The sequence below is a fragment of the Prionailurus viverrinus genome, chromosome B2 (assembly GCF_022837055.1).
Source record: "Prionailurus viverrinus isolate Anna chromosome B2, UM_Priviv_1.0, whole genome shotgun sequence".
Taxonomy (NCBI): domain Eukaryota; kingdom Metazoa; phylum Chordata; class Mammalia; order Carnivora; family Felidae; genus Prionailurus; species Prionailurus viverrinus.
In genome coordinates this window covers 101,092,221-101,114,691 of record NC_062565.1, presented here as the reverse complement: position 1 = coordinate 101,114,691, position 22,471 = coordinate 101,092,221, and the positions used below count along the sequence as shown (strand labels likewise).

Here is a 22,471-nt window from a genome sequence, read left to right as displayed (position 1 = left end):
ACAGATACGATTTGAGAGCCCTCATACTGAAAACTGTATTTGCCCTTTGTCCTCAAGTCTCTGTGAAACTGGATTCTTTTAGAATAAGGAGCACGGTAGCATCTTTACCCATACTGTCCAGTATGGGTAGTAATAAGTAGTAATAAGGTACTAAGTATTATGGCATGTTTTAAACCATTTTGTCTGAATCTAAATTTTAGGATTTAAGTAAAATTGAAGTCTATTTATTTCCTATAATTCTAGCAACAGAGTAATTAGAAACATTTTACAAATGAAATCATACAGCATGAAACAGCATCCCTTTGTCTTACGTGGCTAAAACTAAGATCCCAGAATTAACAAGTCCCGACTACTTACTTGCACATCCAGCGAGGGCAGAAGGACGAGGACTCCATGTCTGCAACATACATCAGCTGGTGCTGGGCAAGGTCTGCTCGCTGTGCCAAATAATGCCAATTATTCTTTGGTAAACACACTTTTATTCACTGAGGAACAGTTGTTTGCCAACGTATCATACAATTATATAGTGAATGGAGAACAATAGATGCTTTGTAGAAATATTTTTAAAACAAGTAAACAGCAGACAGTGCCTAGGGAAAGGGCCCCAGCTCCAGAGTGTCTGCTGATATGTGGTATTTAGCAAAGTGCAAGTGCAAATAGGGGCTTGGTGGGCACACGCAGTCCACACAAGTAGGGGTGCTTGCACCTTACCCCCCGGCTTCCTCATGCTCGTGCCAGTGAGAAGAAAAAAGTCACCATACAGTGGTTGATTTAATGTTTCCCGAGATCTTGACTTGAAAGGAATATGAACATAAATGTAAATTTTTCAAGAGGTCAGCATCTGGGCTTCGGGCTGACTTGAAACAAAACAGGGCAGAGGTAAAATGCCTTAAGAGCTTCACAGTTCACGTAGGAAGGGACGATGGCCATGTCTTCCCTGAGCAGCACCACACAGAGTGTGCCGTATTTTCACCAAACATCAAAAAGACTCACGTACCATGACAAATTGCTTTTGTAATTTACTCTGCCTGGACGGCCCTGGAGTCCTGTCAGGGAGTCTTAGGTGAATGAGAAGGTTTTTCTCCTCGCATTGCAAGGGGCGTGCCCCAGGCCCTCCTGTCAGACCTGATGAGAGCAGCGTTCAGCTCTCGTCCTCTCCCTTGGTAATTTATTATGCCGTATTTTCATCCTCCAGTAGTATACTGTGTAAACGTTTAACGTTTAGCACAGGCATCTCTGTTAAGAACAAGATAGGATTCAGATTACAAAGCAATTTTACGAAATTTTTATGGCTCTCTTTGAGCTGCAGCCCTCTGACCAGAACTACTGCCTTCAGTGAAAGAGTTGTTTGTTTACAAGGCAATAAAATTAATCGTTATTGCTATTTGATGGCTGTTAGAACTAAAACCTAGGTCTCTCTGAGTCATGAGGCATACTTAGCACTAGATCAGTGTTTCCCAGGGTCTAGTCATTTGTATACCACCTGTATTACCTCCTCTATTTCTGTGTAGCACCTGCATTATTTATATAACATCCCTTAAATTAATTTTTTATACTAAACCAGCCTTATTTTAAAGGAAACTTTGTGGGGTGCCTGAGTGGGTCAGTCGGTTAAGCGGCCAACTTCGGCTCAGGTCATGATCTTGCAGTCCGTGAGTTCGAGCCCCGCGTCGGGCTCTGTGCTGACGGCTCAGAGCCTGGAGCCTGTTTCAGATTCTGTGTCTCCCTCTCTCTCTGCCCCTCCCCTGTTCATGCTCTGTTTCTCTCTGTCTCAAAAATAAATAAACGTTTAAAAAAAAAAAAAAAAGGAAACTTTGTGACCTCCAGTAGAAAAGCACTATCATTTCATATGAATAAATGGTCACCATTAAGATAAATAAATGAAAATAAGAGTGCTGCCACAATCTCATACATGCCCTTTCCCGTAGAAGACTAGGGCCTAAGGCCATACCTTAGTGGGAAAGAGGGGCCTTGGCAGGTGTGACAGAGAGAGCCGTGTAGACGTGTAGCATCCAGCTGAGACTTGGATGTTGGAGAAGACTTGTAAAGCATTGAAAAAGGAATAAGGTTTTCAGTTTGTAAGTCTGTGATCTGCCTCTGAAGTTACCTGGGGCGTCCCGTGGTGGCAGACGCCTCTGCACCGGGCCGCTAACCCAGAGAACCCCCGAGACTGTTCCTTCACTGCTGCCAGTGAGCCGGGCAAATGCGGGCACAGTGAGACTTACAAGTTGTTTATTGCGTACCCAGTGAAGGTGAGCGTAGAGAATGGTGATCAGACATGATGCCTCCTGAGAGCTTGTTAAGTTCAGTGGAACCAACATGAGTTGGGGAGAAGTTGAAGGATGGGATAAATCGTTTCTCAGCCTATTTGTTTCAGGCCCCCCAACCTCACATTCTGTGTTCAGTTGCCTGCTTACTTGCAGGTAAAACCTAGTTGGAAAATCATATATATTAAAAGGGGGAAAAAAGAGTCACTTTTGTTATAAGCTATGAGTACATGCAAAAGTTCAATGTTTCCACTTTAAAAACTCTGAGATATTTTCCTTTTCTATAATATATTTATTTCAATGCCTTTTTTTTTTTTTTTAGAAAAAGTAGCAATAGGCGCTTCACTAAACCCTATGAACACATCTCCCAGCAGTAGCCCTATTGAGTTCAACATGAAAGACACCAAGGCCTTTACTACAAGACTAAAATGTGAAACATCATGTCTTTTCTGGAGTCGGTGCTCAGTAGATATTTGAGAAGTACATTTGTGAATTGATTTTTGAAATCCTTACCTGGACAGAGTTGTTCCCGTGTCCTCCAGCTACCTATGCCATCAGGTGCTGTCATGAGTGGGCCTGGTGGAGGCATCAGAGGCTCAGTGTTTGCTCACGGGACGCTGTCATCTGTGATGGTGGTGAAGGTTTGACACTCCCTGGCACTGTGTCTGTAGGGAGGACCAGGCACTGTCCTCCCTCTGTGCCCCCCAAAAACTGACCTGTGCGGTGCTTCGGTGGGCTCCATTGCCTCTGGTTCCCAGTTGGGTCCAGCAGGGGGAGCACCTGAGCCCAGAGGGCAGGAGTGAGGTCGGGATCCTCATTTTCTGTGGGATTTCTCAGCTAGGCAGTGGCTCTTAAAGGATGGACGCAGCTCCTGTCATGCAGTGCTATCCACCCACATTTCTGTTCCAGGTTTAGGCACTCACCCTCTCCTCTGGCCCCTTCAGGCCTTGGGGTGTGACAGAGCCTGCCCTACCCAATTCCCCTGTGTTATTAGCACAGGGGACTGTACTGTACCTTGTGGCTTTCCTGCACCCCACCCACTTCTGTGTAAATCACCCCTTTATTAAATTTCCTTCAAATTACCATAATTCAAGAGTGTTGCCTGCTTCCTGCTGGAACCTTGGCTGATAAAGTGGGCATATGCAGGTTTCTTTGCAATACAGCCCCAAGCTGACTGGTTCCAAAGGGACTGACCTCTGACCTCAGCTTTAATAGCAATGTGTTGTGTACCAGAATGTTCCCCAAACTTGAAGGCACTTCAAGATCAACTGGGGAGGTTGTGAAAATGCAGGTTCCTGGGCCCCAGCCCTCTACCTCCTGGCTTAGGAATGCTGAAGATGGCTCCAAGGCCCTCATCACTTTTGACGTTTTGCACACTAGACACAGAATATGATAAATATATTACCCCAAACCCAAGTGGCCTTCTGAACAGATAACTGGTTCAAGGGCAATGGACCCCTGCCTTTTGTGTCATGTTTTACTGTTACCTGAAGGTGAGAGAGAGAAACACTTAATGGTTGTAAATATAAATTCTCCTGAAAAATGCAGTTTAATGAGAGGAAAAAAAAAAACAAACTAAATCTGAGAGAGGGGAATAACTGTTCTGTCAACTCCTTGTTAACCACAGTGAACTGATGCATTAGCTGGAATGGCCAGATTCCTCCTGGCTCCGGTGCAGGACTTTGAAAAGACCATTGCCTTTTATCCAGGAGGAAAGCCTAGTATCTGTTTTGCTATGGACCATGGAGTTCCTCACCATCATCTGTTAAGAAAAGAAGCTTATTGACTACCAAAGTGTGACTCAAGATAATGAAATATAATTCCCTAAATACTGGACACTTCTTACAAAAAAAAAAAATTAAAAGTCCTGTATTAAAGTAAATCCTTTCAGTAGAACACTTGTTATTTATAAGCCCATGAAATGCTTAGTCAGTCCTTGTCAGTGACCATATTCTGAAAAAAGTATCAGCATTCACAGTCCCAAAAGAAAAGTGAGATCAGGGCTCAAGACCCTGAATAAAATGGTATCGTGGACAATGGGGAGTGTCCAGAAGACACAGGTTCAAATCCTGCTTGGACCAAGGGGTCCATTCTCCTAGTTAGGCCTAGTTAGGTCATTCTTAATGCCCCCCAGAGTTACTTTGGCCAGCATTCAGGAGCCAGGAGTTACAAGTGCATGCAGTTGGGTTTCATCTCTGAACACAAGGTGCTCAAAAAGGAAATAGACTGGGCAGGCTTTGTGTTTTCTAGTCTTAATGCTGGCACTAGGGAGCCCCCGGACCTGCCCTGGTGACTGAGAGGGTGGCTGCAGGCAGGGGCAGAGTGTGGGGACCATTTCCTAGTAGACAGAACACCCCCATTTCCTATTCCACCCCATTCCACTCTGTCCTTCCATTTGCCCCTCATCCACAGGGTCTTCAGCTGCCATGAGAGCTGCTGTGGGTTCAGAAAAAGGCAAACGGAAAAGGCTAGAAAAAGCAGAAACACTTTAGAGGAACTGCTGTGAGAACCAGCAAGAGGTGGGAACAGCCCCATCATGCTTTTTTTTTTTTTTTTCACACAGGCTACTTTTTTTCACTTCAATCTTTGGATGGCCTACAATTCGATCATTTTAATTTGAGGTTATAAGTGACCTTTAAGAAGGAAAAATTGCTTCAGGGGAGGTTGATGACTCATGAAATGATCAGTGGCATATGTGTACGAATTAATTTGATCCCATTTCCGAGCCTGGGGCATGGCGAGTGTGATTGGAAAGTGGTCAGTAGACAGTTTGGGTACCTCTGGGAGACCCAGGTAGGATATGTGGTGGTGTAAAGCTGATGGCAGGACTAGAAGGCAGTAGTTTAGGAGCAGTGAGAGAGTTAGGGAGAAAAAAACCCTCACCCACATGGAGTCTTTTTCCTAAGACCCAGAAGTCGGGCCAGCAGTGGTTTTGTGTAAGGCTGATTTGGTGGGGCAGCCCGGACCCAATACCACCAACAGCAGCATCTGTCATGTGTGGGGTTGCCAAATTTGGCAAAAAAAAAAAAAAAAAAAAAATACAGGATACCTAAGTAAATTTGAATTTCGTATAAGCAATAAATAATGTTTTAAGTATAAGTCTGCCCCAAATTATGCAAAATTCAGATCTAGCTGGATGTCCTGAATTTTATCTGGTGGTACTCAAAGGCCGAGCACCTGACATTCAGCAGTTCCGTGAGAAAGATGCTGTTGGCTTCACCTTACTGATGGGAAAGCCGGGGCTAGGAGGGATTGTGTTTTACAGCCTCTTAGCTGATGGACAAGCCTCCGGAAGCTGGTGTTCGTAACCCCAGGACCATCCATGGAGAATGAATGCACTGTAGCCCCAGACAGTGGGCTCACAAACACACTCTGGGCCCTCTGGTGTTTATCTTGGGGTGGCAGAAAGGGCCCTGGAGGGCGGTGAGGCTGGCAGAGGGCTCTGCTGTCTGAGACGCTCTTCCAAAAGGTGTGGAGAGCTGGGAGGACCGAGACCCCAGGAGATGAACCCCCGGTAGGGTTGGGTCGAGGCCTGGAAGGAACATCAGAGTCTGTCTATCCTTTTTATTTTATAAGGAAGCTGAGAACTAACAAGGTGAAGTGACCACTCAGGTCACAGAAAAGAAAAAAAAAAATCAGTGAAGCTGGTAGCAGAATCAGGTTTCCTAAGTCCTGAGATCTTTCCACTACATGATGCTGACACGGCAGATTCTTCTCCAGCCCTCCAAGTTTCCACACAAGCGCGACTTTATATGCTGTACCCACTTGGGCCAACCTGGTGGGAAGGACTGCGTTCTGCTTATGAGTCACTGCCCTCATTTTCTTTTCTGCTGGTATGAGAACTGCCTCGGTAGCCCCTTATTACCAAGAGGCTGGGTTATGTTTTATATCCCAGTTAACAGGGACCAAAACATCCAGGTTGTGCCATTCACTGCATTAGATGCTATTTGGGGCAGGTATGTATGTTTCCAAAATCTGGCTACTCAGTAGAATGAAAGAAAAACCTGAAGTTGTGCTTCCTTCAGGCTTAAAAATACCTATTGGTGGTTTTGCGATGAATCACATTTATTCCTATTTGGACTGAAATGTGATAGGGGAATCGTCAGCAGAGGTCTGCTTATGAGCTCCCCGAGCCCTCCACAGTGCCCGGTTGGGGAGAAAGATACGCTCAGGGTAGAGTGGAGTGGGGAGGGTCTCTTCTGACTTGGGGAAAAGCATCACCCCCACATCCTCCAGGGACTGAGAGCTTTATGGTAACAGGAGATGTAGATGTTCCCCAAAGCCTGACTTTACCCTGTTTTTGTTTTTGCTTTTGTTTCTGAATCCTTAAGCTTGGCCTTCCTGTATTTTCAGGACCACAGTGCCTTTTCCTGGCTTTTGAACACATGGAATGATGGGCCCCTGGGTGGCTCAGTTGGTTAAGTGGCTGACTCATGATTTTGGCTCAGGTCATGATCTCATGGTCCATGAGTTCGAGCCTTGCAGCAGGCTCTGTGCTGATGGTGCAGAGCCTGCTTGGGATTCTCTCTCCCTCTCTCTCTGTCTCTCTCTCTCTCTCTCTGCCCTTCCCCTGTTTGTGCTTGCTCTCTGGTGCGCGCACGCGCTCTCTCTCTCTCTCTCTCTCTCTCTCTCTCTCTCTGTCTCAAAAATAAATCTAAACACGTGGGAATGAAATGTACTTTTTAAGTTTATTTGGTTTACTTTAGCAGCTTTTGATGTAAACTGAGGATATGAGGATAAGAATACTTCAGTGAACCAGTAGCTGTGTCCACACTGTCTTATCCTCTCAGCAAATTAGCACATGGGAAACTATTTAGAGGGGAGAAGGTCATTTTATGGGAAAGAAGATGCTTTCCCTCTTCTCTATTCATGTGGTTTGCTCCATTCCTGACATGGCGGATATTTGCAACGTTTTCTTGGAAAGCAAAATGTCCCACATTAATGTTGCATGGCTTCTTTGGGAAGCTGAAATTCCACATGCTCCTTCACAGATTATTTTTTCAGATAATTCCACAGATTGCACTGTTTGCTGCAGAAGTGAAATTATCCACAGCACATTGTTGTTTTGTTATCTCAGGAGTGATAATGTTCAAGGTGAACCAGCTAGAGCCTTAGGCAGACACACCTGTTATTCAGGTTCTTCCATAGCCATTTACCTCTGTGGCCTCCACCTCCCATACCCACGCCGGCCGAAAACATTGTGAAGTGGGTTACTTTCCTCCCTGATGTCAACAAGAATCGTGCTTGACCATTTGTCGATGGGAGAATGGGAAACTAAAAAGCTGAAGACTGATGAGACTGGCCAGGAGCTGGTCAGCTTTGTAAACTGTGGTCCTCAGTTCAGGGTGGCTTGAGGATAAGAAAGGCTCTTGGACATTTATTAATGTTACTTGTTGACTTCAAAAAATGATCCACAGGGTGAAAGAAACCTCATGTCCAGAGTCAAGGCACAAAAGCAGCATCATTTGGAAAAGGAATTTTTTTAATGAAGCCCAAATATTTAAAGTGATTGAATGAATACTTTTGAAACAGCCAAATTAATGTGTACCCCTGAAAGTTACCTGATTTAGAAAATCTGAAAAACTGTGAATTAACCCAGAACAGTGCTCAGAGGATGAAACGGGAGTGTGTCCTTGGAACTCCCAGTGGCCTCCGAAGGTCAGTGGGAACTTGCCTTTTTGAGGCAGATGGTGGATCCGGAAAACAGTTCTCAAAGCGGATGGGGCTTTTTTCTGGAGAAAAGTGGGTAAACAGCTAGGCTCCTTAGTTGTCATTTTCCTTACTTAGAGGAACTTCAGCTGGATTCTGGTCATCTTCTCCAAAATTTTACAGTTTCTTAGCCAAGAAAAACATGTGTGGTTGAGAAATCTAGGAGTTTTACCCAGTTTCTTCAAAACCCACTCTGCATTGATTTTGGCAGATAGTCACTGGTTAAGCATTGCATTGGTAAGTTAACTTGGCACGCGGGTAATGTCTGGAAGGCTAACTTGGTATCTGATACTTTGTTCTCTTCACTTGCAATTTTTGTAATGGGTTCATGTTCTTCTAGTATGATCTGGACCACTGGCAGAGACCCCCTCAGTGTTCTGATAACTTGTAGCGTGAATGAGGCCATTCCCAGATACGTCTAAGTGGCTGGTATAAAAGTGCTGTTGGATTTTGGTATTCATTTCCCTAGCCATCAAATTTCTCTCCTTATAAATATTCAGTTAAACGACACATGATAAGCATTTCTGAATTGTTTTCCTGTATTCCATACAGGCAGCTGTTAACAGGAAAAATGGGGAGCTCCCTTGAAAGGCTGTGTAACCCTGCATATAATGCACACAATGTGTGGACCCCTACCTCGGTTATGGCGGAAGTGGTTTACAATGGAATGCTTAGATGCAAAACCCTTTAAATCCAAAGTGGTCCCAAAACTACCAAGGTGACCGCTGAGCTAAACAAGCAAGGTGCTGCCCTGTTGCTGCCAGAGCCTGGATGTTAACACCAGACTTGCTGGGGCTAAGAGCAGATGCCCCTTGCATCTGTCACTGGTCTTTGATGCTGTGGTGTCTTATTTGTTGGCAGCGGTGTTCTCAGTATCAGTGAAGCATTAGGATAAAATGTAAGGAGGTGTAAGGTGATTTAAGTATGGAACAGCAAACACTGAAAACACTGAAGACATTCTTGGATTAAAATTTTAATCTGTTCTCTTCCTAAAAGATGGAATTTAGGCATTTGCAATTTATACTTGACTCTGCCTTAGCCCTCATGGCATCCCACCCCATCCTCACAGGGTACCAATCATCGGCATTTGGTTTCCCATGAGAAGGTGTGAGAAGAGGCCTGCAGGCCTGAGCAAGAGAGGGTTAAATCCGAAGCTAGGTTTCCAGGAATTCAAGGCAGAGAGCTCTGTGTCACTGCAAACCAACCTATTCATTAGGAATCCTGCTGCATCATCCCTGGAACTTAAATTCCCATTTCCATCTTGGTGGGTATTTTTGGAAGTCAATGAATAGTATGCTCTGGGAAAAAAAAAAAAAAAAAAAGAATGATCCCGTGACAGATTTAAGAAGCACGGTTGCAGTCGTTCCCATTTTAGATTACAGTAAATTCCTTCTGTGTCAGGCTCGCTTCTTGTGAGTTTTCTCTTCCTCCATCATGCCCATCATCCCTTGGGTGGGTCGTGTCTGTCCCTACTGCTCCGCTCCCACGCGCTGCGCCCTGGACTTCTGCAGAGCCTCCAGCATGCCTCCAACCAGCCGGAGAGCCTTCTCTCTGCCACCTGCCACCCACTGCCGGTCTTCTCCACCCTGTGGTGAAACCTGGGCCTTATTTTCAGCTCTTCTGGGGTAGTGTGTCATTACTTGGAAGAAAATTAGAAAGCATTTTACATTGCTTATTATAAATCGTTAATTGAAGCCCCACCAAACCCAAGGAATTTATTCTCTCATTGATGTGTGCGTTACTCCCATTAACATTTATAAAACTGTTTAGAATCAAAGAACCAGCAGGAGCCCGTAACAGAGGATCCATTTTGATCCTGCTTTACAAAGTGACTCATACCCACAGGGCATCAACAAGCATTTTAAATATGATCGTTACAACTTCTTTTTAAGAAATAGAGCAATTACTGAACACGTCATCATAGCACGCTCAAGTCCTTTGGAATAAATGACAGTTGCCAGTTGTACAGCCTTGCCCCACCCAGGCTAGACGTTGCAAGCTTTGTCTGACGTAGGCAGTATCTGCGTTGAAGATATAACCTCTGGCTGCCGCTCCTGCGTGCTCCCCTCCGTCGGGGGAACCGCTGGAGCCTTTGGGACTCAGCATAACAACACTGGACAAGGCGCCAGAGCAGCGGGAAGGGGAGAGAGAAGTAATAGAGGTTTCTTGCTTCATCTGAGCCCTTTGTGCCCTGCCCTACCTGTGTGGTTATCGACAGCTAACATCACTGAAATAAACAGTTGAGAAGTGATAGGATTTGGTCCAGATATTTCTAAAGCTGTTGAAACCCTTCGTTTACCAGTCCTTACTATGGTAGAAGAAACACAAAGAATCGGAAGACGTTGTAGAAACAACTGAAAATAGCCTTAACCTTTCACGTGAAATTCACACACTAGGTGTTAGAACTGTGCTTTCTCTCTCGCTGAATGTATTTGTACAGTGCTTATTTGTTCATCTTAAAAGCCAAAAAGGAGAGCCTTCCAGCGTGCCCCATTTTTAGGTCTGTGTGTTTCACCCTCTGTCTTCTCTGCTCCTTCCCTACCTCTTCTTCTGCCTGTAATAGGGCATTAATTAGATGGACATTCTCAATGTTTGGAAAATGAGTTCAGTTTGGATGGGAGAGGAGAAGTGTATTCATATTTATGTCTGATTCGGGCACCCATTCAGTACCCTTTAGTCTTTCTTAGAAATTTCTGTTAAATTTTATAACACGTAGATGAACACTTGGTTAGCCTAAATGTTGCTCTTTTAAAAGTTAATTTTATTAGGTTTTGAAGTGCTGGCAATAATTGTATTATTTCCCTAAAGACCAGCAGTATCTCACCTAGTTCTGTCCTTGGAATGTCATCAAACCTTCTAAGAACTTTTTGAGTTTCCTCTGCTTTGGTCTGAGGTGGAGAAACAAGTTTTCATTTCTGTAATTGTTAATCTAAGATATTCGGAGGGAGAAAAATACAGAATATCCCTTTAATCACAGAACCTCATTTCTAACCCCCCTTAAAAAAAAAAAAAAAAAAGAATAAATACACAGTTTCCAAAGGAAGGAAGCAATGCTGGCTATTAACAGGTAGAACCCATCTGGCACTGAATAGAGAGAAACAAGCCCAGAATGCTTTTTATTTATTCTTCACCACAGCACTGGGAACTGGGTCAGGATTATCCTTGTTTTACAAATGAGGCGGCTGGCGCTGGGGAGGCCAGGCCAGCCTTTCTCAAGGCCACAGATCCCGGCCCAGAAGAGGTGGGAGGATTGAGGGCAGGCCTGCACAATTACTGCCCAGCCCTGCCTGCTGCTGGATCTTGCTAGAGTCGGGGTGTGTAGGCTCACTGTCAGCCCGATGGGTCACTTGTTCCCAGAGACTCAACTTGACCTTCCAGTACCTAGCAGGGTGCTTAGAGCATGACAGGCACTCAATAAATGCTTGTTGAATGAAAGTATTGTCAAAGCCAAGTAATTCATTGCAATTCATCATCACATCCTTGTGACTACCCTGGCCACTGCCAAATCTGTTTTGAAACCTCTTTGCAGGTGAGTAAAAAATATTTTTTCTTTCGTTCTTTCTTTCTTTTTTTCTTTTTTTTTTTTCTTTTTTAATAACATTACCAGAATTTGCCATCTGTGCCACCGTGGCCAAAGGCCTCCGGTGGCCAAGACCATCAGCAAGTCAGAGATGTGCAAATGAAGATACTATATGCAAACTTTCTCTTTGACTTAAGCTTATTTCTAATGGTTCTTTTTTCCTGACTTTAAAATTGAACTCACTGTAGAAAATTGGGTGAGCTGTAAAGAAGAAAGTTAAAACATCTCTTAATCACACTGTATTGAGAAAACAATGTTAAGCCGGTATTTTTTTCCCTCTTTGGTTTCGAGGATGTGCATCATACATACATTTACATGGTTTTGATCCTGATTTTACTTAATATTAAATTGTGATCATTTTCTCATTAACAACTATAGAGTTTTACATTGTACATATAGACATAATTTACTTAAACATTCACCATCCTATGTGAGGAATTAAATTTCCTCACATTTGATATTACAAATAACATGTATTGAATGTCCCAGCATCTGAATATTTGCTTACCTCCTTGATTATTTCATAATTAAAAAAAATCAACAAACTTAAAAACATAAAGTTGTTGTGCATGTAAAATCCTAAATAAAATTAAAGACAAACCATAAGAAAAATATTTGCCGCTAATATATCTACATTCTTCACACTCCGTGCTCTGGTTTCCTTTCACTCAGCGTAATTTTCTCTCACATTCTCGTGACCAGGCTTTCAGTCTAATTTCTTAACCATTGTACTGGTATCTCATTTGGTTTAGCTTACGTTCTTCCAGTTCGATATTTAATTCTTTGCTCACATGCTTAATACCACATGACCGTATCTATCCTGCACTGGGACTACCCACGGACTGTCTGAACGTTGTCATTACATCCGCCTTGAAAGTCCCTGAGTAACCTGTGTACATCTCTCTTGAAAACAACTTAAAGAGGTGCCTGGTTGGCTCAGTTGGTTGAGCATCTGAATTTGGCTCAGGTCATGATCTCACGGCTCGTGAGTTCGAGCCCTGCTCGTGAGTTCGAGCCCCGCATCAGGCTCTGTGCTGACAGCTCGGAGCCTGGAACCTGCTTCCGATTCTGTGTCTCCCTCTCTCTCTCTGCTCCTAACCCCCTCGCATTCTGTCTCTGTCTCTCTCAAGAATAAATAAACATTAAAAAAAAATTAAAAAAAAGAAAACAACTTAAAAACAAGTAAATAAATTCAAACTGCTGTGCACTATGTCAAGCACTAAAGGGGACATTTTAAAATATGACATAGCCCCTGCCATTGAAACATTTCCAGTCGGCTTGGAGACTCAGCATGCCCACATGATAAGTTAACCTGGTGGACACAAGAGATATTGAATACAATTACCAGAAATTTCCATGTAGTAAACCATACCCACCTTCCTTTGTTTTCTACCATTTCTTCAGTTTCATTGGCCTACACCTTTAACACACCTGAATCTCAACTCCTCGTGACCCTGCACATGGGGTGATTTCAGTCACTGTGCTGTGGTTGTATTTTTAAGGTTTTATCCAAATGTTCACCATGATGGCAAGAATTCTGTTTTGTTCATTATTGTATCCCTACCCCTCAGAACAGGGCCTGGCAGGTGATATGTGTTCAGTTGGCATTTATTGGACATATGAACAGAAAGTATGCATCTATTTTCTTCAAGCAGAGATTATCGGCAAACATATATTAGGTTGACAATAAGTATGGTCGGGCCAAAGGAGAGGTTGGGGTGGGCAAGAGTTCTAGCTTAAATGTCAGATCAATGGGAGTTCAAATCCTGGGTCTGCAATTTACCAGCTTTGTAACCTTGGGCAAGTTAATTAATTTTTTCCACACTTCCTTAGCTGAAAAGCGCGGATTAACAGAACCTACTCTGTGGGTGGTTAATAAGGATGAAGTGGGGTCATTTATGTAAAGCATGGCACAGTACCTGGCACATAGGAAGTGTTTGGTAAGTGCCAGCTATGATAATTTACAAATGTTTTCCCCTTCCTTTTGATCCCTTAATGTCATCACACTGCAACCTGTTCTCAGGGACATGGAAGTACAAACTGATTCATGATGAGGAGTAATACATCATAAACTTTGGAGTCAGGCCTGGCTGTGTAAGTCACTTAACTTCCCTGCACTTAAGTTGGTCAGCTGGAGACATACAGCTTAAGCCATGCAGAGGGCCACTGTGAGAATGAAATGAAATAATGTACACAGAGTGCCTGTCATGTGCCCAGTAAGGGCTCTTCCCCCTTTTTTGTCTTGGCTCAGTTAGAGCATCCCTCTGTGATTTTGTACCAAGCGTGTATATGTCTCTCCAGTGTAGTGCTTGTCAATTTATTTTTGACCTAACACACAGAATATACTACATTTTTACATCACAGCCATATCACATGCATATGTGATTGAAAAAAACTTTTTCTCACCAAATAATACTATGTATGACCCCTATATTGGGTGGCCTAGGCTGCCACACAGACTGAGTGGCTCAAACAACAAAAATGTAGTTTCTCACAGCCTGGAAGTCCAAGATCAAGGTGTTGGCAAGCTTGATTCCCTGTCTCCTTGGCTTGCAGGTGGCCATCTTTGCCCTTTGTCCCTCACATGGGACATCCGCTCTTCTGTGCATGTCTTAATCTCCTCTTATAAGGGCACTGGTCATATTGGGTTAGAGCCCACCCTGAGACCTCATTTTACCTTAATTGCCTCTTTAAAGGCCCTGTCTCTAAACACAGTTACATTCTGAGGTGTTGCGGGTTCGAACTTCAACACATGAAATGGCAAGGGGGAAATAATTCAGTCCCTAACAGTGCCCTCGGTATTTTTCTTTTATTTTATCAAAGAAATGCTAGGCACAACCAAACTGAGTAGGTTTTTGCAGCCCATTATACTGATTACCAGACCGCAGGTTGAAAAAGGCCCTGCTCTAGTGGGTTGTGCGGGTTTAGTAGGTTAGTGTGAAATTGGCACCAGCATTAGGACTTGCATTTGACTGATTGCAGAGACAGCTTCAGAAGCTCAGAACAGAGAGTGAGATCAGAGGGGACAGCCTTCCACAAATACATAACAGTTACCTGAGCTTAGGGCTTGGCAAATCTCTGTAAATAGCCAAATGGTAAGTAGTTTGGGCCTTGTGGGCCATATAGTCTTTGTCAGACAACTCTGTTGTATCATGACAGCAGCCAGACACAATAGGTACACTAGTGGGTATGGCTGTGTTCCAACACAACTCCATTTATAAGCACTGAAATTTGAATTTCTTGTAATTTTCACATGTCATGAAATATTCTTTTCATTTTTTCCCTAAGAACTTAAAAATGTAAAAACCATCTTAGTTCATGGGTTGTGTAAAAGTGGGCAGCGGGCCAGATGTGGCCCACAGGATATAGTTTGCCTATCCCTTCCCTGGCTGATAAAGCCAAGTCATTTAGCTAAGAGGCTCTCAAGGAATTTGGCCTGGATGGTTTTCTTCAGTCCATGTAAGTGCTGAAAAATCTCTGTGGTTACTCATGATAAAAGATATATATCTAAAAAGCAAGGGTTTTGTTTGTTTGTTTGTTTGTTTTTAACCAGAGGGATCTCTATCTGGGGAGGTGGAAACATTCTTAAAGTGCCCACAAAATCATTGTCAGGCAGCAAAATTAGGAATAGAATAAGCACAGAAAGTCTGCACAAAAACAACAGAGCTTGAATCTAAAAAGGAGTCTCCTTTGTGAAGTTGCTATTGAGGGAAATGTAGTGGCCAGAGAAAGGCCCAGGTTTCTTCAAGATGGTTGGAGGATAACAGCTCCAGGGCCCTGGTCCCCATGCTTTCCTCTCAAGGTGAGAGTGAGTGAGGTTTCCTTCCTTCATAGGAGCCCCACATCCTCCAGAGTCTTCTCATGAGGTTTCTTTCCCCACTCAACATGTAGGCCATGGTGGGTGTGGCCATCTTTCACTTCCTGTGGGGACTGCCTACAGCCTCAGGATGCCATGTAAGTGCCCAAATAAATCTCCCTACTGGAGGATCCGAGAGAACAAAGCTGTCTGAGAAAGCCAAAAGTCTGACCATATGGTTTTTTTGCTCCAAGGGATTTCTTTCAATGGTAGCTAGAGCAGTTGTACAGAGCGTGTGTCGAATGACGGTGAGCTCTCCTCTCACCAGGCACTGACCAGAAGGGGGAGAGGGCCTAGCAGAAGATGGGGGGTGAGCTGCCCCCAGGACTAGGTGACAGAATTCTCTCTCCAACCGTATAATGCTGCTCTGAGGTAGGTCAAGACTCTACCTGATGACCATGGACATTGCACAATGGGAATCTGAAGAGCCATAGAAATTGGCAAAGGCTGGAGTGGTGTCCGGGGAGTTATTTTCAGTATTTTAGATGGTCAGGGGGAAATTATCCACAACCAGGTTGTGAAGGCAGACACAACTGCTGTGGCTTCCATTGGCAGGAATGAGCTAATCTCACGTGGTGACTCTGGAAGGGAAATACTGAGTGCCACAGAAAGAAAACACCTTTATCCCCAAGACTTTCTCGGTTAGGGATTCTTCAGATGGTAAACCAGAACCAGGACCCAGAAAATTGTTTTTTTTAATTGACCTGAAAATATTGGTCTTAATATCTAAATTTTTGCTGTAAGAAATCAGATAAAATTAAAATGATTTGTATTATTTTATTTTGGAAACTGTTTGCTTCATTCAATCCCGACATAGGACAATACAAGAGCTTTGGCATGAGAGTCATCTTAAGTGAATAAAAAACACAATTTAATGAAATGGCATTTTTGAAGCTTTTAGCAGAGCAAATTTTTAAATTATCTCGCTTAAATTAGATTGCTGTGCTGTCTTCTTTCAGTACTTGTAAGAGCCCTGTTTTGTTTCTGGTTTCACTGCATTAACCACCAAGATTTTTTTTTAATTGATGTATAACATTCACACAGAAAAGTACAGAAATTAAGTGCACCGATAACTGACTTTTCATGAAGTGAACATTCCTGTGAAAACAGCAGCCAGATGGAGAAAGTGTCCCCCAAATACCTAAAGCCCCTTGCACCCCTTCCCAGTCCCTAACCACGCCCACTCCAAACGTAACTGATAGCGTTATTCCTAACAACACTGATTTTGTTTATTTTGAACTTTGTGTAAATAAAATTGTGCTATGTAATCTTGTGTCCCCCTTAACATTGTATTTGGAAGATTTCTCCACGTTGTTACGAGTCTGTTCATTCTCATTGCTGTATAGTATTGTATAACTATACCAAAATTTATTTAACCCTTCTTCTATTATACATGGGCTTTTATGTTGTTTCCAGTGCAGGGCTATTACAAAGAATACTGCTAAGAACACTCTTCTACATGTGAGCATGTGTAACATTTGTGTAGGATAGATTCCTTGATGGAGAGACCTTGAGTTATAGGATATGAGTGTGTTCAGCTTTCAGATACTGCGAGTTTGCCAGTGTCTTTATCAATATACACTCTCATCAGTATGTATGACAGTTCCATTTATTCCATATCCTCACAAATGTTTTTGTTGTTTTAGACAATGCATTGTGATTTTACTCTTCTTTGATGACCAGAGCAGCTTTTAATCTGTTTAATGGCCATTGGGATGTCCTTTTTTGTGAAATTTCTTCTCAAGTATTTGCCTGTTTCTTTATTAGGTTGTCTGCCTTTTCCTTATGGATTGACAGGAGTTCTTTGCTGGATTTAACATCGCAGTTAACATCCACTGTGTGCATGCCTTTTGATCTGATGTCATTTGACAAAGTCATACTTAATTTTAATATAGTCCAAATTATCATATTTTTCCTTTACGGTTAGCATTTTCTTGTGTTCTGTTCTTTAAAAATCTTTACCTCTCGCAAAGTGTGAAGCTATTCTGTTTTCTTCTTAAAGTATTATTTTACCTTTCACATTTGGTTCTACCATCCGTGTGGAGTTCATTTTTGCATGGTATAAAGTAGAGGTTAAGAATAATTCTTTTCAGGGGCACCTGGGCGGCTCAGTCAGTTAAGTGCCTGACTCTTAATTTCGGCACAGGTCTTGATCTCACAGTTTCATGAGTTTGAGCCCCACAGCAGGCACTGCACTGTCAGCAGCTTGAGATTCTACCCCTCTCTCTGCCTTCCGCCACCCTCTCTATCTCAAAGTAAATAAAACTTTTTAAAAAACAGAATTTTTTTTCAGAACATCTAGACGGCACAGTCAGTTGAGCATCCAACTCGTGATTTCAGCGCAGGTCATGATCCCGGAGTCACAGGATCGCACCCCACATCAGGCTCCACACTCGGCGCTGGAGCAAACAACAAAAATGATTGTTTCAGAAGTTCCGGAGGCTAGAAGTTAAAAATCAAGGGGTGGCTAGGGCCGTGCTCCCTCTGAAGGCTCTAGCGAAGAATCCATCGTAGCTCCTTGGCACTCCTTGGCTTGCAGCTGCATTGATCTGATCTCTGCCTCCATTCCCACATGGCCCCGTTCCCCTCATGTCACCCTGTGTCTAAATTTCCTTCTTATAAGGACACCGGTCATATTGGATTTAGGACCCACCCTAATCCACTCTGACCTCATTTCAATGAATTATATCTACAGAGATCCTATTTCCAAGGAAGGTCACCTTCTGAAGCGCTGAGGGGGTTAGGACTTCATTGTATCTTTCTGAGGCACAACCCACAATACCCAGTGAACCCAACACCACTTACTGAACTTCAGCATCATCTTTGTCATAATTTAGATGACTCTTTGTATAGGTCTGTTTTGGGACCTTCTTTTCTCTTCTATTGGCCTATTTATCCTAAACAAATGCCACACTGTCTTAATTACTATTATTTTATAATGAATTTTGAAACTGATAGAGTAAGTTTTCCAGCCTTGTTGTTCTTCTTCAACATTATCTTGGCTTGTGGCTCTTTGCACTTCCATATATGTTTTTGAATCAACTTGTCAATTTCCACCTGGAAAAAAAAAAACCTATCTTTTTTTTTTTTTTTAATTGAAATGCATTGAAGATTCAGTGGGGGGGGGGTACTGACATCTTAAAAAGAGTGAGACTTCCAGTTCATTTACATGCATAACCCTCTATTATTTAGGCCTTTAAGTTCTCTCAGTATTTTGTGTTGGATTTATTCCTAGTTATTTGATTTTTTTTTTTTTTGGATGGAGATTTGTTTTGAATAAATAAGAAGCAGAGGAAGAGAAGACAAGCATCTGCTGGGTTTCTACTTTCACTTCACACTATCCAGGAATTTTCCCGAATTTACCAAGCATAGCAGGGCTAAGGTTTAGGTTGAGGTGTCACTGACTCCAAATATGACCTAGGCAAATAAATAAGCTACTGCTTCAAAAATGCAGTTTTTTATGAGAGGTGAAATCCTCATAATGTTGGGTCCTGGGTGTGGGTAAAATAGATCCTTGGTAGAGAAAAGGTAGAGGTGTTTCCTTACCCATGTTGCCGCATGGCAAACCTGTGCTCGGGCTAGAAGAGACGGAGACAAGAGGCTGGATGGGAGTTGGGGACTAGATTTGTGATTTTCGGTGTTCTTAGAACATTAGGGTTCCAAGGAAGTGCCAAGTGGGCCAGAAGGATGGCCCAGGTGGTAGCATTTTGAGTCCTTTTACCCTTGAACCAAGACTGTTCTGTTCTACTTTCATCTAATATATTGGCATTCGGTATCAACCTTGAAAATGTGTGCACGTGTATGAATTCAGAAGGTTCTTGTACTAAAAACATAGCACTAAAACTACTGGACTAGATATTCTTCAACATTTCATTCATCCTTAAGATTCTGGGATTATAATATTGTAGCCAGCCTACACTCCAAGGGCTCTACACACATCATTATTAATCTTGATCTTGGCAGTATTGTGATACTGTGTGCATTTCACGGACCTTCCCAGGAGCCACTGCACAGTATCTGTTTGGAAGGTCTCAGGAGTAGTAATCAGGCAGAGCTCAGGGACCTGTCCAGCAACTGTACCTGCATCATAAGTTGTTCAGACTCTGGACAGCAGATCCCTAGAAACAGCTTCATTTATAAGGGCAAGGCAGAAATAATTCAAGTATACTACAAAACAGTTTCTCTTTTTACCTGACATCTAAGTAATGTGATCACCTGAAAGAAACTCATTGCTCATTCTTTAACTCGTTAAAGAAAAGACATGATTATTATAAATATAAACTTCATTCCATGAGTCTTATAGAATAACAGAATCTTTTTCCTTCTGAAAGTCAACTAATTAGTTATTCCAGTGGCATTTATTTCTTCCCCATCTTCAGCCTAAAAGTTTAAACTTAATAATTCATTATTATTATTATGAATCATATTACTATGCTTGCTTGGGGCTGATGGAGATTACAGGGGGCAAAGGGGAGCCCTAAAAGCCCCACCCGAGCCCTCCAGCCACCCCTTTGCTTGACTCAGTCCAACCATTTGTGCTGTTAAGCCCAGAATATATACCTTTCTAGTCTGACTTCAGAGCTGGCCTCTTGGGCAGCTGAGGGTAAACTCATTTGCTGGTTTGGTGGTGCCTTGCTCACAGGGAGCCTCTGATTCCCTGAGCCAGCCTTTTGTAGTTCTGCCTTCCTGCCCTCTTACTCTGTGGTCAGTAATTTCTTTCTGCTGGCCAAGTGCCTTCTGTGCTCATCTCTTTTTCTGTCTGTCTTCCTCCTCTTTTCTTCTGCTCTTTACTCCCCCTCCAGCAAATAATCAAACAAGCAACAACCAAGCCTCAGTTGAGTCTCCCCAACTCATTGGAGTAAAGCCAGAAGAAATAGAGCCCTGCAGGCAAGGGAAGCAGATGGGTCAGTGGTGCCTTCTCAGAGCACCCCTCCTCCTCCCCCAAGGGGAGCGAAGGCCACAGTAGTCATAAAGTGGGTTTGGTTTCCTAGGGAACCCTGTGTTTTCTGGTTCCCGTCCTCCTCCCTTGTGATTGGGCTTTGTGCACTGGCTTGTTTAATGCATTATCCCGCCATTTGGAACGCTTTAATTTTTCAGACAATTGACTTTAGACTCGCAGAGAATATTGTAGCATGGAAGGAGTCAGGACTGTATTTGAAATCTATTGTTATCTTTGTGCACAGGCTGCCCAGCTTGTACCTCACGCTGTGCAGGGCAGCCACAGCCACAGGAGAGCTATGGAGGGGAGGGGAAGTCACTCTCCCTGCCCCCACATTCTTTGCTTTTGACAATAAGACTCAGCAAAGACTCATACAGTTGTTTCTTAGTAAGGGGGCTCCACAAGTGTGTGCTGGCTTATCATCAGCCTCTATTGTCTAGAGGAAGACTAGGAATCCCCATTGGAGAATTTATATAATTGGTCACAGAAGTGAACTAAAAAGGATAAAGCCCTTTGAATGCAACAAAATGACTAGAAGTGCCTCTTCTGTGCAAGGCATTGGGCCAAGCAAGGTGCCAGTGGTTCGAAGATAAATTTAGAGTAGGTTCCTGCCCTCAAGGAGCTGTCTCTTTCCCTTGCAGTAGATGATATGGTAAGTTCTATAGGAGAGGTACAAATAGAGTGAGATTGATTCTAGTGGAGGAAATTGGGCAGGAACTTCAGGGAGGGATTTATATTAGAGTTGGGCCTGAGGGCAGGTTGGTTCTCCATTCTTGCAAGTGGAAGTAAGAACACATAAGAGGGAAGAAACGGCACAGGAAGGCCTGGGGAAGGGGCAGATGCTGGGAACAGCAAGTGCTTTGGTAAGACTGGGGGTGAAGGAGGAAGAAGAAATGGAAGATAAGGTTGAGGTGGGTTTGGAGTAATGGTGGCTTTAAGTACAAAGTTGAAGAGTTTGTGTAAGTCATCCGTGTTTTGTTTTGTTTTGTTTTGTTTTGTTTTGTTTTGTTTTGTTTTGCAGTGCCACCAAGCCCTGAGGTTCTTAGGAGGTGGCTCAGAGGCACTGCAGGGGCAAAGGTCCAGAGCACCTCCCCTCTTCTCCATGTTGTATACTGGAGAATCGTCTTTCTTTTCTTTTTTTTTTTAAATGTTTATTTATTTTTGAGAGGGAGAGAGAGACAGAGTGTGAGCAGGGGAGGGGAAGAGAGAGAGGGAGACACAGAATCCGAAGCAGGCTCTAGGCTCTGAGCTGTCAGCACAGAGCCCGATGCGGGGCTCAAACCCACGAGCTGTGAGATCATGACCTGTGCCAAAGTCGGAGCCTTAACCGACCGAGCCACCCCGGCGCCCTGAGAATCGTCTTTCTTTAAAGAGTATTCCACTTTAAGAAAAACTGAAACCCATTGGTATACGCAAAAGGGAGACACTCATTTACCCAGTCAGTTAACAAATGTTTATTATGTGACTTCTACATACCTAGCCCTGTACTAGGTTCTACTGAAAGATCACTGAAGATTTCAAACCAGTCAGTAGCATGGTGGCAAGAACCACTGGTTAGCATCCTGAGTTATAATCCTGCCTCTGCCACCTACTATTCATAAGACCTAAGGCAAGTCTCCTGGTTTCACTGGGACCAGTTTCTCACCTGGAAAATACAGCTAATAAGTCATTCCCAGCTGGGGCATTCTGAAACTGACATGATCAGAGCTGTAATTCAGAGCTTTCATGTGTGTCCATAGAGTGGGAAAAGGAGACACCAAAGTCAGGCCAGTTAGGAGGTCATAGCAAGAGCTTCTGTGAGTCATCCTAAGACTCTGAGTGAAGACTTTCACTCACTCATTCAACAAACATACAACACTCAACACCAGCCACTGTGCTAAACATTGATACACTAGCAGTGACCAAAACGAGGTCCCCACCTTTAAGGTACATGATATTTAGGAGGTAGCATGGGTGATAGATCTAGGGATATAGTTTAAAACACGTGACAAGGGGTAATGGTTGGAACTATGGAAGTATATGAAATACCAGGGAAGAGAAGGCACAAAGCTTTGGGGGAGAAAAAGAGATCTGAGGTGATAGAACATATAGAAAATTCTGTGGAAAACCAACTAATATTC

At 43.2% G+C, this 22,471-nt stretch overlaps 1 protein-coding gene across 6 annotated transcripts in view; it reads left to right on the top strand.

Moving 5' to 3' along the window:
• The window catches only part of FYN (FYN proto-oncogene, Src family tyrosine kinase), a 215,170-nt gene that overhangs the window by 67,319 nt on the left and 125,380 nt on the right, over positions 1–22,471 (top strand). Inside the window, exon 1 of one of the 6 annotated variants that reach the window (XM_047858142.1) lies at positions 11,333–11,505. The exons of the other annotated variants lie outside the window; for them this stretch is intronic. The gene's annotated coding sequence lies outside the window, so the exon portion shown is untranslated. Of the gene's footprint in view, positions 1–11,332; positions 11,506–22,471 lie in introns of those variants that run through there. 6 annotated transcript variants of the gene reach the window in all.